The following is a 16,145-nucleotide window of genomic DNA, read 5'->3' as shown; positions in this document are numbered from 1 at the left end:
TAGGAACTACATAGAGTTATATGCAATAATTTTGAAAAATTTTGGCAATATTTTGTTTTGAAAATATGATCTATCCATAAAAACCTGCCAATTTCAAAGCATTTTAAATATGTACACACAACCAGCTCCAAAGAATTCAAAATTTCAAAGTAAATGAGCTAAGCTTAAGTATTTAAAATCCAAGATTAAATTTCCTATCCACGCAGTTTTCAATTTCAACCTTTTGGGCAAATGTCTATAAAAAATTCGGCAGCATGATGGCTGTAAACAGGACATTTCCCAAAATTAACATACACAAAAATGATCCTCAAGCAAGCAGAATATCAAGAGTTTAAGGCATGCGAGAACCTAAATCTACTAGTAGGCAATTCTCAATCACTGCATCCGCCATGCAGGAGGCTTTCAACACAAACATGCTTTTAGTAGTATAATCAACAACTCATAAAAGAAATGAATTATCCGATAGATGATATGAACAATAACTAACAATGGATAGTTATGAGATTAGGGCAGAGTTGTTCTCACAAAGGCATACAAACATATAAGCATAAATAAAAATTGAGAGCATTTTAATGTATATAATCATGAAAGAATATATGCTCCCCTTAAGTTATGCACTCAACTCATTTTATGCCTTTTCTTTCATCTTCAAGTTCAATAACCAAGAGTTATAATAGTTTCAATAATTCTAACTTGGCTTTGAGTTCTTAGGCTTAACGGACCAAAAAGTCATAGTGATTATTTCTTTGATAGTTCTAAGCCTATATTTGCCTTTATTGATATGAATTTTAATGCGTGTGAGAGGCACCAAGTTGGAATGGCTTTCGATTTAAACTGCATGTGCATAAGTCTACTTGAATTTTATACATTCATCTAGACTGAGACCTAGGTGATTTTATTAGCCATTCAACTCATCTCTAAGTATATAAAGCTCTAATGGGTTTGAATTAGAGTTTGAGAGCTTTGTGTAAGAAGTAAAAAATGGATACTCTTAAAGATTAAACATTTTATTTAAGTTCAAGAGAGTATTCAAAAGTAGGACATTGTTCAAAAAGTATTCGTGCTAGTTAATATGTCCTAGAGTGATGACTTGATTATGATTTAGCCTTTTAAGTTCAATGATGGGTTTAGGATTAAATGATATATAGTGCGAGATGGATTCCCTAAACCATAAGTTAGTGCAATGGATATTCATATTTGAGCGTGAGTTAAGCAATTTGGAATAATATGCCAGACACAATTGCTTTATCCATTTGGAAGTGGATGTTTATTCAAATAGCCAATAATTTCATATTTCAACCAATGAATATATGCATTAAGTTCAGATTCGTTATATACTTGGATTTGCAGATTGACTTGATTTTTCAAAATACTTAGTATGTAAAATTTTAAATAGTGGAGAAATACTAAGATTTTACATTTTCATCTCAAAGCACTTCCTAAGCCTTTCGTCAACACTACCTCCTATGGCTAATCTTATGCATTAAGGAAGAATCTGAGAATTATGTAATTTTAATTTGACTTCTTTCTTTCTTTAGTCTCGAAAGGTTTTCCTTCATGATTACCCACATCATTTCTTTTTCCAAGCCCTTGACACTTCTAGATAGACAATTAAATTGAATGTGCCACATCATTTTACAAGATAAGTAAGTTTTATGTATGCGTGAAGGATTATGTTTACAAATCTTATTTTTGCTAGATAAGGTATTTTTGTGACTGTGGGATTTAAAAAATGAACTCTTTTTGAAAGATTTATTTCCTTTAGCTCCTAAGGGTTTATCGCGATTCTTCTTTTCATTTTCTTCTAAGCAGTTAATATTCAATATATTCTCAATCTTGTTCTTCTCTAGAATAGCATGATAATTTTTTAATTCATCTAATTGCTTTGCTATCCTTTTATTCTCATTTTTCAAGATTGTTTTATGCTTATACATCCTAACTAGAAGTTTATGCATTTTAAATAATGTACATTCTAGTTCTTTATTCAAGGGCATGCTTTCATCATAAACTTCAACATACCTTTCATCACAAGATTTTTCACAGTAAACATCATATGAATCATTGCATGCATTATCAATAGTTTTATCACAAGGAATACTAGATGATTCATCATACAATATATTGCAGTATTTTTCACAAGAATTAATGCATACATCACTAACAGTATTATCAACAAATGATTCAGCATACGATACATCACAACATTCAACACAAGAATGGTCAACAGAGTCAGAGATAGAATCATATACCTCACTGTCTGTTAATGCAATTGCCCTATTATTTACCACTTCTTGAGTGGTGGTCTTATTCGCCTAGGATTCTCCAAATTTCCTTTCAAGCTCATCCCAAATATCCTTTACATTGCTACACATCATAACCTCACACAAAATATTAGAATCTAAAGCATGTAGTAAGGTATTTATAGCATCAAAGTTTGCCTACACCCTATCATGATTTATTTAATTCATATTAAGATTTAGGAACATTAGTACAACCAGTGGATTTCATAGGCACACTATCACCCTGATCGATGACTTTCCAGAATTTCCAATTCAAAGCTTTCACATACACAGTCATTCTAAATTTCCATATAGCATAGTTATCATCACAGAATACTAGTGGGTGTGTGACCAATCTTCTAGGGGATGCACTAACACGAGTCATCATGATCTTTTACTAAATGAAATTTAAGTCTAAGTTACGAGGCTCTGATACCATTTGTTAGTTTTGGTGCAACCCCAAGAGGGGGGGGTGAATTTGGTATTTAAAAAATTATTGAAACCTAAGGTGTAGTCCCCAAAGGGGGGTGAATTGGATTATTTAAAAATTCCTTAGATCTTTTTTTAGAGTTCTTGTCCCTTCTTACAATCTTCTAAGGATTTCTTGTATTCTTGTTAATTGGGGAATCCACACAAACTTCTATTTCCTCTAATCAATCCACAATCACAACAAACACAATCAATTAATTTATTGTTCATGCAAAACAACCATACCACAAGAAATCAATTTGCAATATTTAGCGGCCCTGTATATGAATGTGCAATTCCTGTAGTTGGCTTTTGAATTTGAATATTAAAATGACATCCAAACATCATTTCAATATTAGAATTTAATTAAACCTTCAACTAATGGGTTTTGGGTTGCTAACCAATCAAAGTACTCCCTTTCGGTTTCTGCAAAAGATTGATTGACCAACGTACACCCTTTTGGTTTCGGCAAGCCTAAGAACAAATTAGGCTTTGGGTTTACTTATTTTCCAATACACGTTACTTTATTATTAAAAGTATTAAAACATCCACGCAGGTTATATCTTTGGGGTTTAGGGTTTAGGTTTTAGGGTTTTAGGGTTTAGGGTTTAGAGTTTAGGGTTTAGGGTTTAAGGTTTAGGGTTAGGGTTTATATAGTATCAGACCTTGTTGGACTATACAGTTACAGAGCACGGTACCATTGCTACAGATATTTCAGTTATAAGTACAACCACCTATTTAGATAATACATAGTAGTAGGTCGATCACCTAGGCACTTGACGTGAACAGGCTCCCCATCAGATATGGGTTGAGGTGGGTAGATCAGACTGATAGAGTATAGTGATTTACCCTGGTCGGCCAGCCAGTGTAGATCCTGCCTATGGGCCGCACAACCCTGTCATGAGGGGTTAAATCATGACATACAGTTATCCACAGGGAAATTTTTAAGTTACTATTACGTATATACAGATTTACAGAAATAAGAAACATACTTATGTACACTAGAAGTATTTTAAATAGTAACCTACAATACTGTTATGTTAAGTAACATGGAAAGGGTGGTGGATTTTATCACTTGTACTGTATTTACATATTCAATTATACATGATTATATGAAAACAGATTTTCATAATATTGTAACTCATTTACCACACACTAGTAATAGCATATTTCGTCTTATTGAGCGTCAACTCATCCTAGTGTTGAATCATTTTTCAGGTGATCTAGGTAGGCCAGCAGATCAGGCTCGCAGATAGAGGGGCCACAGTACTGCCCTGTCAGGCTGTCAGTAGAGAGTGGGTATATTTTTGGGAGTGTTTTTGTATAGCTCTCACCAGTTGAAAATATTTTGGGAACGGAGATAAATGTGAATTTTGGGAAACCTGTTAGCACTCTAGTATTGTATATAATTATATATGGATGTGTTTATTTGATTTATGCTTCTCACTGCTTAGGCTAATGATTGGGTTTACCCCCAGTATGATATTAGAGCATGTAGAATATCACAGTATAAAAAATAAATAAACATGGAAATTAAGCAGGTCGTTACAGTTTGGTATCAGAGCCTAGGTTGTTAGGTTTTGTAGACTTTAGAGTGCAGCAGAAACAATACCAGAGTATAGGAAAAGGATTTAAGGTTTGTTCTATGTCTGGGTACAGGATTATCGTGGTGGTTTCTTTGTTTTTCCTGGGGTGACGATTTTAGGAAAATCATAGTAAACTATTGTCCAGTCATGTGTCTAGGTGACAGAACTGGATATTAAGTTAAGGTCATTGAAGGTAATTAATTTTGAGTTGGTACATGATAGGTTTGTATAGAAGATAAAGTGCTTAAGTGTGTTTCTTATTTTTAGGATGGACCCAGGAAGCAATGGCATGAATGCTGGGGAGGATAGGCCTGGACCTTCCAGCATAGGTGGAGAAGATACAGATGTTGTACTGCGTAGCGTCACTCAGCAGGTGATGGCTGAGATGGCCAGGAGCTCTGGGGAGCGTGGCTGTTTGATTGAGCAATTTATGCAGATGAAGCCCCCATCCTTTGCTGGAGGAGATGACCCGATTGTAGTTGAAAATTGGGTCCAGGATACCGAAGAAACATTGGCGGTGCTTCCATATATGGATGAGCATAAGGTAGCATTTGTAACATTTAAGTTGACAGGGGAGGCGAAGTGCTGGTGGAGAGCAGCGCGCCTGATAGAGGAGTAGAGGCCAGTTCTAGTTACGTGGGACCAATTCAAGGATTTGTTCTTCAAGCGATATTTTCCTGCTATCGTTCAGAGTGCGAAGGCAGCAGAGTTTCTGCATTTGATACAGAAGCAGATGAATGTATCCCAGTACGAGGCTCAGTTTGTCAAGTTGTCGCGTTTTGCTCCATATCTAGCACCTGATGAAAAGAAAAAGGCAAGGAAGTTTGAAGAAGGACTGAGGCAGAATCTTTTTGAGCAGGTGATTGGTTTCAGGGCTCAGACATTTACAGAGGTTGTAGATAGAGCTGCGATCATTGAGAGTGGTATTCAGAGGGGTGTAGCAGCTCAGAGTTAGAGGAAAAGGTCTGCGCCTCAGGGTTTTCAGGCTGACACCAGTAGGGCTCCATGGAGAGGAGGTCGCGATAGGGGAGACCAGAGGCAGATGGCAGGACCTCATGGGAAGCAGGGTGCGCTGACTTACCTGGTGTGTCAGACGTGCAGGAGACATCATTTAGGGGAGTGCCGGGTAGGCAGAGGTGTATGTTATCGTTGTGAGAGACCTGGTCACATGGTACGTGAATGCCCGGGTCAGCAGGACTAGGTCCTAACTCCTAGGCCTTATCAGGGAGGACATCAGGCAGCTCAGGGAGGATACCAGAGGCCTTGTGGTGGCCAGCAGAGGAATGTGGCCCCAGCACGAGTATACGCTTTGATGTCGGGTGATGCAGAGGCTGCTACGGATGTGGTGACAGGTACATTTACTATTTTATCATATCCAGAAATTGTTCTTTTTAACTTAGGTGCTACTCATTCTTTCATTTCTACATCTTATGTTAAATTATCTAGGAGTGAGACCTATTCATTAGATATAGCGCTGTTGGTAGCTACACCATCAGGATCAGTGATCAGATGTCAAAGGGTACTTAGAGGCTATCCGATAGAAATTTAGGGGAAAGTACTACCAGCAGATCTTATTGTGTTTGATATGTGCAGGTTCGATATAATATTGGGTATGGACTGGTTGGCTACCAATCACGCCAGCATTGATTGTTTCCAGAAAGAAGTAATTTTTAGACCTCCTGGAGAGCAAGAATTTAGATTCGTTGGTTTACGAGTATGTGCTCTAACACAGCTGGTGACTGCCGTGCAGGCGAGTGGATTACTCTTGGATGGAGGTAAGGGGTTTATTGCATTTGTGAAAGAAGCATTTGAAAATGAATTGAAGATTGACAGCACCCCAGTGGTACAAGAATTTCTAGATGTTTTTCCAGATGAGCTACTAGGGTTGCCTCCTGTGCAAGAGGTGAATTTTCCTATAGATTTACCTCCAGGGACTGTGCCGATCTCTAAAGCCCTGTATCGTATGGCTTTAGCTGAATTGGGAAAATTAAAGGAGCAGTTGCAGGATTTGTTGAACAAGGGGTTTATACGACCCAGTTTATCACCATAGGGAGCTCTAGTGTTGTTCGTAAAGAACAAAATGAGTCCATGAGGATTTGTATTGATTACAGGGATATAAATAAAGTTACTATTAAGAATCAATATCCTCTACCCCATACAGACGATTAGTTTGATCAACTCTAGGATACACGGGTATATTCCAAGATTGACCTCAGATTCGGGTATCATCAAGTGAGAGTAAAAGCGGAGGACGTTATGAAGACAGCCTTCAGGACCAGTTACGGGCACTATGAATTTCTCGTTATGCCGTTTGGTCTAACGAATGCCCCGGTCGTGTTCATGGACTTGATGAACAGAGTTTTCAACCAGTATCTAGATCAGTTTGTAGTAGTTTTTATTTATGATATACTAGTGTACTCGAGGAGTTTTGAGGAGCATGAGGTGCATTTGAGGCAGGTGTTGCAGACACTCAGGAAGGAGAAGCTTTATGCCAAGTTTAGCAAGTGTAAATTCTAACTTGAGAAGGTGGCATTTTTAGGCCATGTGATCTCAAGAGACAGTATTTCAGTGGATCCCAGCAAGATTGATGCAGTGGTAAATTGGGCTAGGCTGAGAAATGTGCAGGAAGTCAGGAGCTTCTTAGGATTGACATGTTATTACTGCCAATTTGTGGAGAGATTTTTAGTTTTGTCAGGTCCTCTCACGCGGTTGACTAGGAAAAATGCCAGATTCGTGTGGGATAAAGAATGTGAGCAAAGTTTCCAAGAATTAAAGCAGCGGCTCATCACTGCACTAGTTCTGATGATTCCATCGGGAGGCAATGGTTATGTTATTTACAGTGACGCGTCTTTGAAAGGGTTTGGTTGTGTGCTAATACAGCATGATAGGGTTGTGGCGTATGCGTCCAGGTAGTTGAAGGAGTATGAAAAGAACTACCCTACTCACGATCTAGAATTGGCTGCGGTTGTACATGCACTAAAGATCTGGAGACATTATTTATATGGTGAGAGGTGTGAGATATTTTCTGATTATAAGAGCCTAAAGTACTTCTTTACACAGAAAGAGTTGAACATGCGATAGAGGAGATGGTTGGAACTTATCAAGGATTACGACTGTACCATCAGTTACCACCCAGGTAAAGCAAATGTGGTGGCTGATGCTTTGATCCGTAAATCAGGAGACACAACACAGCTAGTAGTGGTAGTTCAACATTTGATTCAGATGGACTTAGAAATACTCGGTGTGGAATTAGTGGAAGATGATCCTCAGGCATTTATGGCCAGTTTGGTTGTACAACCCACATTATATGAAAATATTAAAGCTGCTCAGAGAGATGATCCAGAGTTAGTGGAGGTGTTTGCTAGAATACAGGATGGTCAGGGAGAGGAATTCAGTATTTCTAATGATGGGGCTTTGAGATTTCGCACCAGATTGTGTGTGCCTGCAGATGACAGCATCAGGAGGACAATTTTAGAGGAGGAGCACAGATCTCTATACACTATTCATCCTGGCAGTACGAAAATGTATAGGGATATGCGGGAGTATTTCTGGTGGAGTGGCATGAAGAGGGAGATAGCAGAGTTTGTGCAACAGTGTTTGACGTGCTAGCAGGTTAAGGCTGAACACTAGAGACAGTTTGGTCAATTGTAGCCACATTTCATTCCTGAATGGAAGTGGGACCATGTAGCCATGAATTTTATTACTGGGCTACCGCTAGCGCCGCATGGTCAGAATGCCATCTGGGTAATAGTTGATAGGTTGACAAAAACAGCACACTTGCTGCCTATTAAGATTAGCTACCCTATGAACAGGTTAGTAGAGATTTACATACATGAGATTGTTCAACCCCATGGAGTGCTAGTATCCATAGTCTCGAATCATGATCCACGTTTTACATCATAATTCTGGAGGAGTTTACAGGAGGCACTAGGGACTCAGCTAGCATTCAACACAACTTTCCACCCTCAGACTGATGGTTAGACTGAGAGAACAATCCAAGTATTAGAAGATATGTTTCGTGCCTGTGTACTAGACTTTGGAGGTAGCTGGATTTAGTTTTTACCTCTAGTTGAATTTGCTTATAATAACAGTTATCTGACTAACATCGACATGGCACCCTACAAGGCATTATATGGTAGGAGATGCCGATCTTCTCTTTTCTAGGATGAAGTAGGTAAAAGGCGAGTTTTGGATCCAGAGATAATTCAGCAAGCGTATAATAAAGTTTGACTTATTCGAGATAGGATCAATGTAGCGCAGAGTCGGTGGAAAAGCTATGCGGGTACTCGTTGCCGAGAATTGGAATTTAAAGTGGGTGATCATGTATTTCTGAGAATAACTCCACTGAAGGGGATCTTGAGATTTGAGAAGAAGGGTAAGTTGAGCCCTGAGTTTATTGGCCCATTTGAGATACTTGAGATGATTGGGTCAATAGCCTATCGTCTAGCTTTACCACCATCTCTATTTCGACTTTATGGCGTATTTCATATTTCTATGTTAAAAAAATACGTCTCAGATCCTTCCCATATCATCAGCCATACAAAATTGGAAGTCAGTGAGGCTTTAGCATATGAAGAAGCTCCAGTACAGATCTTAGATAGAAAAGAACAAGAATTGTGCAACAAGAAGATACCACTAGTAAAAGTTTTATAGAGAAACCACGCGATTGAAGAAGCCTCATAGGAGCTTGAAGATGAAATCAGACGGAAATATCCCTATTTATTTGATGAATTATAGTATTAATGTATATGTTGAGATGGTAATTTCATTTTTTTGAGTCTAGTGTAATTGTAATGTAGAGCATAGGTTAGGTAGTATTTTGGTCTTGGGAGAATTTTCTTTTATGGTTATAATCTCCCAGAACTACCCATGTAACCACAATATTCCTCCGCCATAAGTGAGGGCAGGTAATAAAATAAGTAGACCCTTTTCCTTTATTGAATGATGGAGAGTATAAATAGAGATTCATATGGTAAATTTCGAGGACGAAATTTTCTAAGGAAAGGAGAATGTAGTGACCCAAAGAATAATAGTATTTTAATAATAATGAGGGAGAGAAATGGAAACAGAAACAGAGGGAGAAAATTTTGAATAAATTGCCAGGCTTCGTCGACGAATACAGGGATTCGTCAGCGAAGGTCTTCAGGATCTCGTCTACGAGGTCTTGTTTCGTCAATGGGAAAATACAGAGCGAAGGATTTTGGGCTACTCTAAATTTCGTCAATGAAGGGTAAGATTCATCAATGAATGAAGAACTGATCGACGAGGTGATGTGTCTCATCGACGAATCTGACCCTATAAATAGTGAATACTCGGATTTTTATCACATTTTAGTGCTCTATCTCTCTCCTACGGTCTCTTTCCCTTCTCTCTTCAATTTCGGCCCCGACAGTCGCCGAATCGACGATCCGAAGCCACCACAACGCTCCTGGCGAATTTATCTACAAGTTTGTCGGAGCATATTGTTGGTGAAACGAAGTTGGATTTCATCCTAAATTTAGGGTAAGGCCTTTTAGTCCATTTTTGGTCTTTTAACAGTTATAGGAAATGATATAGGCGAAGAAATATTGATATTCTGTTATGGCAAACGTTGTTTTCAGGGTGTTGTGTAGGAGGCCCTACGGGTGTTAGGCCAGTAAACCATAGGGGCTTTCCAGTAGTCAGGTAAGGAAAATATGCTATGCTAAGTAATTTTAAAATATTATACAGTTTATTAAATTATGAATATTATGTATTAAAGTATGGTGTGGCTTGAGAATATGAATATAGTACGGAGATATGTTTTACGAATTTCAGTACCATGATTTTACGAATTTCAGTACCATGATTATACGAATTCTAGTACCATGATTATACGAATTTCAGTACTATGATTATGCAATTTTCAGTGTTATGATTATACAGTTCTCAGTACCATGACGTATGGATTACAGTTACAGTTTATTCAATATTATGGTTATTATTGTTATTTCAGAATCATGGTAAATCAGATAGTTGTATATAGAGATATATTATATAGTATCAGACCCTGTTGGACTATATAGTTACAGAGCACGGTACCATTGCTATAGATATTTCAATTATGAGTGCAACCACCTATTTAGATAATAAGCGGTAGTAGGTCGATCACTTAGGCCCTTGACGTGGACAGGCTCCCCATTAGATATGGGTTGAGGTGGGCAGATCAGACAGATGGAGTACAGTGATTTACCTTGGTTGGCCAGCTAGTGAAGATCCCGCCTAAGGGTCGCACAACCCTATCATAAGGGGTTAAATCATGATACACAGTTATCCACGAGGAAAGTTTTCAATTACTATTACGTATATACAGATTTACAGAAACAAGGAACATACTTATGTACACTAGAAGTATTTTGAATAGTAACCTACAATACTGTTATGTTAAGCAACATGGAAAGGGTGGTAGATTTTATCACTTGTACTGTATTTACATATTTAATTATACATGATTATATGAAAACAGATTTTCATAATATTGTAACTCATTTACCACACACTAGTAATAGCATATTTCGTCTTACTGAGCGTTGGCTCATCCCATTGTTGAATCATTTTTCAGGTGATCTAGGTAGGCGAGCAGATCAGGCTTGCAGATAGAGGGGCCACAATACTACCTTGTCAGTAGAGAGTGAGTATATTTTTAGGAGTGTTTTTGTATAACTCTCACCAGTTGAAAATATTTTGGGAACAGAGATATATGTGAAACCTGTTAGCATTCTGGTACTGTATATAATTATATATGGATGTGTTTATTACATTTACACTTCTCGTTGCTTAGGCTAATGATTGAGTTTACCCCTAGTATAGTATCAGAGCATGTAAAATATCATAGTATAAAAAAAAATAAACATGGAAATTAAGCAGGTCGTTACATTATATAACACTGTATAAATGACAATATATATATATATATGAATTAAGAACCCTGGTGGACGATTGATGTGACGAGCAAATACCGTAGCTACAATATTAAAGGAGTGAGTGCAACCATACTGACTTGAGATGGTAGTGTAGGTTGCAGAGACCCGAAAAATATAAATGATAAGAAAAACAGAAGAAAAGAGGAAAATGGTCTGGTGAGGAGAAAACCGATGACGATTTTCTAGAGCATTAAGAAAAATGTCGACAGTTATATATTTTTATTGTAGCCGGATAAAAGGGTAAACAATGAAACCGGTATAGTTAAAGATAAAACTGGCGATGATTTTCTGGGAGCCTAAGAAAACCGTTGACGGTTTTTGCCATAGACAGAATATTATAAATGGGTTGCATGTCATTTTCTTTTAGAAATTCAAGACCTCTCTCTCTCTCTCTCTCTCTCTCTCTCTCTCTCTCTCTCTCTCTCTCTCTCTCTCTCTCTCTCTCTCTCTTTTTTTTCTCACTTTAGACTAGCCCAATCGACGATCTAACTTCGTATCTAAGGCTTAGCGGTGATCCTCGTCATTTTGACCGAAGCAGAATTATGTTATAAGGATCTTAGGTACCATTCCAAACTGAGGTAAGGAAATTGTTTATGATGTTGATTGTTGTTTTAATTGGTTTGATGGGTGTATAGGCCTAGGAATGTGAATATGAACATTATTCTAGGGTGAACTGATAAACTGGGAAAAATGTAAATTTCAGGGCTTAGGGTTCCTGCGGGCGTTTCCTTAGGGAATGAGGTAAGGGTGATAAATAGTTAATTATTTGATTCTTCCTTGGTTAAATGGAGTATGTGGGTTTGGGGGAAATGTGAATGTGATATTATTATGGGGAATACATAATTTTAGGGTTTTTGAGTTCTGAATGCCGCGGGCATAAGTTTATAGTTTTAGCAGGTCACTCGATAATCAGGTAAGGGGAATAAGTTAAGCCTGTTAATTTTTGGGAATTTTATCAATTAAAGTATAACATGTGTTGATGGGATTTGAATTTTACATCTAATATGTGCTTGTGAAAATTCAGAAATTTGGGTACAGGAAAGTTTTACAAATGATACATATATTATTTTTATATAGCAGGAAAATACAATTTTTCCCGTACAAATTATAGTAGAAGAATTTCATTTAAAATTGTGTGATATGAGAAATATCGGATATAGTGTAGAAATTTAATACAGAGTTTTATACAACTTTTGCAGAACCATGATTATATAAAGTTTTTACAGAACCATGATTATATACAACTTTTATAGACCCATGATATATACAACTTTTACAGAACCATGATTTACTGTTATTACAGAACCATATTATATACTTTTATAGAATCATGATTTACTGTTATTATAGAACCATGATATACAGTTATTACAGAATTATGATTTATAGTTATTATACAAAATCATGGTAAACAATAATATACAGAAATAATATTATATACTATCAGAAACCTTATGGACCAGAGCATATCACATAGTACGGTACCGTAGCTATACAGTATAGATAGTGCAACCACACATCTTAGATTGAGTGTGGATTATTCAGTCAATTGTGCTTAGAGGAGAGACGAAAGCTCCTTGGCAGTCAGGTCCAGGTTGAGGAGGTCAATCATATTACAGAGGTTATAGTTTGACTTAACCTAGTAGACTAGCCAGAGTTAAGTCCTGCTCACGGGCCGCACAACCCGAGTATGCGCGGTTAATTCATGCATAAAGTTATCCATCGAGGGAAGTTTTCACTGCTATATAGATAAATGTATGTAGTTTTACTGAGAATGGGAACTATTTATTATAGTTAAAAATATGTTCAAATAGAAAGCTTATTTTAAAAGGCATAGGTGTGAGTTATGATATGATTTACATTGAAAGCTTATTTCAATTTATTTTCCTCTCCTCCTCCTATTATTTAATTAATATAATTCATCGGGTCTCTACAGCCTCGACTTGGGAGGTGACAAAAATTAAAGGGGAGCAGTGCTTGTAGATGGAGTGGGTCTGGCATAAACTACTTCCTGAGAAAGTATCGCTGTGTATATGGAAAGTCATGTTCTAATGTCTTCCTGTAGATGAAAGAGTGCGGAAACTGGGATTTGATATGGTCTCATATTGCAACTGTTGCGTGAATAAAAAAGAGGAGTTTCTCAATCATGTTAAGAGTACGTGATCTATTGCAAGTATGGTGTGAAAGAGAACAATTTCTGTCTCGGGGATTCTAAATTTTGATGCTAAACCATGGAGGGTGAAAATTAGTAGATGGTTTAGATGTGCCAAAAAATCAACCTAAAAAGGTATAATTATTAGTTTATTACCTACTATAATTTATTGGAGACTATAGCTCAAACGTTGTAAAGCCCACATCGAAGATAAGTATGAGTTTGGGAATGAAGTTTGGTTATCTGTGAGATTTTGGCTCGCAAAAACTGCAGAAGGCGTGAAGGGTTCTCTACCCTCTATAGATAAGAATTTATTGGAGGAGTTCCAGGTGAAAACGAAAAGCGCTAAAGTTTAGAACTCCTTGAAAAGTAATATAGGAAAAGCCTCTAGTAGGTTGGTTGAAGTTAAATATTGATGACTCTTGTAACAGAAACCTGGGTTCTTGTGGTGGTGGTGGTATCATCTGTGACTCATCTGGTAATATTAAGACTGCTTTCTTTGAAAAGTTTTAGCTAGGTACTAACAATGGAGCGGAGTTGCGGGCTCTTACTAGTAGTGTTCAACTCTGTAAATAATTGGAATATCAGAACATATGTATTGAAAGCGACTCAAAATTGGTGGTGGGATGGCTCATATATGGATTTTGTTCCTCCTGGTACTTATGAGACTTTTGGAAATTATTAGAGGAGGAGTTACAAGGTCTGCATTTCTCTATAAAACACCAATTTAGAGGAGGTAATCAGGTGGTGGATTTCTTGACTCGTCAAGGCGAGGGAGGCAATACAAGGAGATATTTTTGTAGGTGATGTGCCGCCGAGTAAAATGAGAGGTCTTAGTCGCATGGATAAGCTGAGTATTCCAAGCCTTCGTCTTTAAATTGACATCATTTGGTTTTTCCCTGGTTTATGCTTGCAAGTAATTGACATCATTTTGCAGGTAATTTGTTTATGTTTGTTTTGTTTGGTTTTGATTCCATATAGACATGTTTAAATTGGTTTAGTTGGATTATGGTACTAATTTTTTTGATTATTGATTTTGATGTGTGTGATGGTCTTTATAGTTTATTTGTAAATTCCAAGTGTCCTGCTTGTAACCACGATATTCCTTTGCCATAAGCGAAGGCTATCAATAAATTCGAGGTTAAGTTAAAAAATAAATAAAATCAAACCCACTTACCTTGATCTCCTCGGGAATTGAAAACTTTCTAGTAAATCTTTAACCTATCACAAGATAATCACAAATCCATGATTTAGAAAATGAATTATAATTTTGCTTTCAACCCGCTCAAAGGTCTAATTCTAAACTCGATTGTATTTAATAAACCACGACTCAAAAAAATATAAGACTTGTCTTGAAACAATCTTCTTTTTATGCTTAGAATTTAGAGACAATTTTTGTATCCATGCAACATCGTTTGGTCACTAAACTTGTTTTTTGAAATTGACTTTCAGTTCTGCTAATTGAACTGGGCATCCCAGATTTCAACACTTACTTTGAAAAATGAAAAAGCCATCTTATCTAGCTTCAAAAATCACCAAATTATATCCATATATTCATATATATGCTATATATGAGCTTACCAAATTTCATGGTCATATTATAAGTTAAAGTTATAAAATAAATTTGAAACCTAAGTGTGGTTGTAGCTCTAACAGCATGCTAATAGTACACCGACTATAATTTAAAAAAAAATAAAAAATCATATCAAATGACTTCAAAAAATTTTGAAATTTAATCCTCAAGAATATTGAAATATTAACCAGCAGTCCACCAAATTTCAAAATTTTTGGGTATAACCTCGGCTCTAGAGAAATTCTCATTTTTTTAGACATTCAATATTTCAGTAAGGTTCAAAATATAAATCTCAAAAATTCTAAGACCATAATAGGATACCTTCAACATTCAGAAATTGTACAACTAGAATAATACTTATACCATAATAAAAATCAAAGTATACCATCAAAATTCGATTTAGAAACATATCTTGATTTAACCTGTTACGCTACAATTTATTGGGACCCAAAGTTTTAATCCTCAAATTTTTCGACTCTCTTATTTTTTTTCTCTCTTTCTCATCCTCTACCTTTTTTTATTCCTCACTTTCTCTCCTTCTCTCTCTCCTTCTCTCCCTCTTGCAATTTCCTACACATGCCACCCCTCCCCCCTTTATATAAAAAATATGGTAAACCACATAAATGAGGAGATAAGATACATTAGTAAGGGAATATGACACATTAGTGAGGGGACAAGACACATTAGTGAGAGGATAAGATACATTGGTAAGGGGATAGGGCATATTAATGAGAAGATAAGAAAGGTTGGTATGGGAATATGGTACATTAATGAGGGAACACGTGTCACCCATGCTCAACCAAGAGACATATGTCTTCTTATCATTTTTTAAAACATGCAAGGTGACATGTGTTCTCTACAAGTCTTCTTCTCAATTCATATATAATTATTTTTTTTCTTTGGGATCCTTGCTAATGTTAATATATTTCCTTCCACCATTAGCATTGCACAAGGGGTGTTTTATTTTTATTTTTATTTTTTTTATTGAAATTGACTAGGCAATCATAACTACAATGATAATTGTTGCTTATATGGATGATAGTTAGAGCATTGATTATGAATCATCTTTAGTATGCACAATCTACTTTTGAATTTTTTTGCTTTTTAGATATTTTTTTAAGGTGACTCTCTTTTTATATTTTGTTC

Source organism: Malania oleifera, chromosome 1, assembly GCF_029873635.1.
Source record: "Malania oleifera isolate guangnan ecotype guangnan chromosome 1, ASM2987363v1, whole genome shotgun sequence".
NCBI lineage: Eukaryota > Viridiplantae > Streptophyta > Magnoliopsida > Santalales > Ximeniaceae > Malania > Malania oleifera.
Note: the sequence above shows the minus strand (reverse complement) of the source record.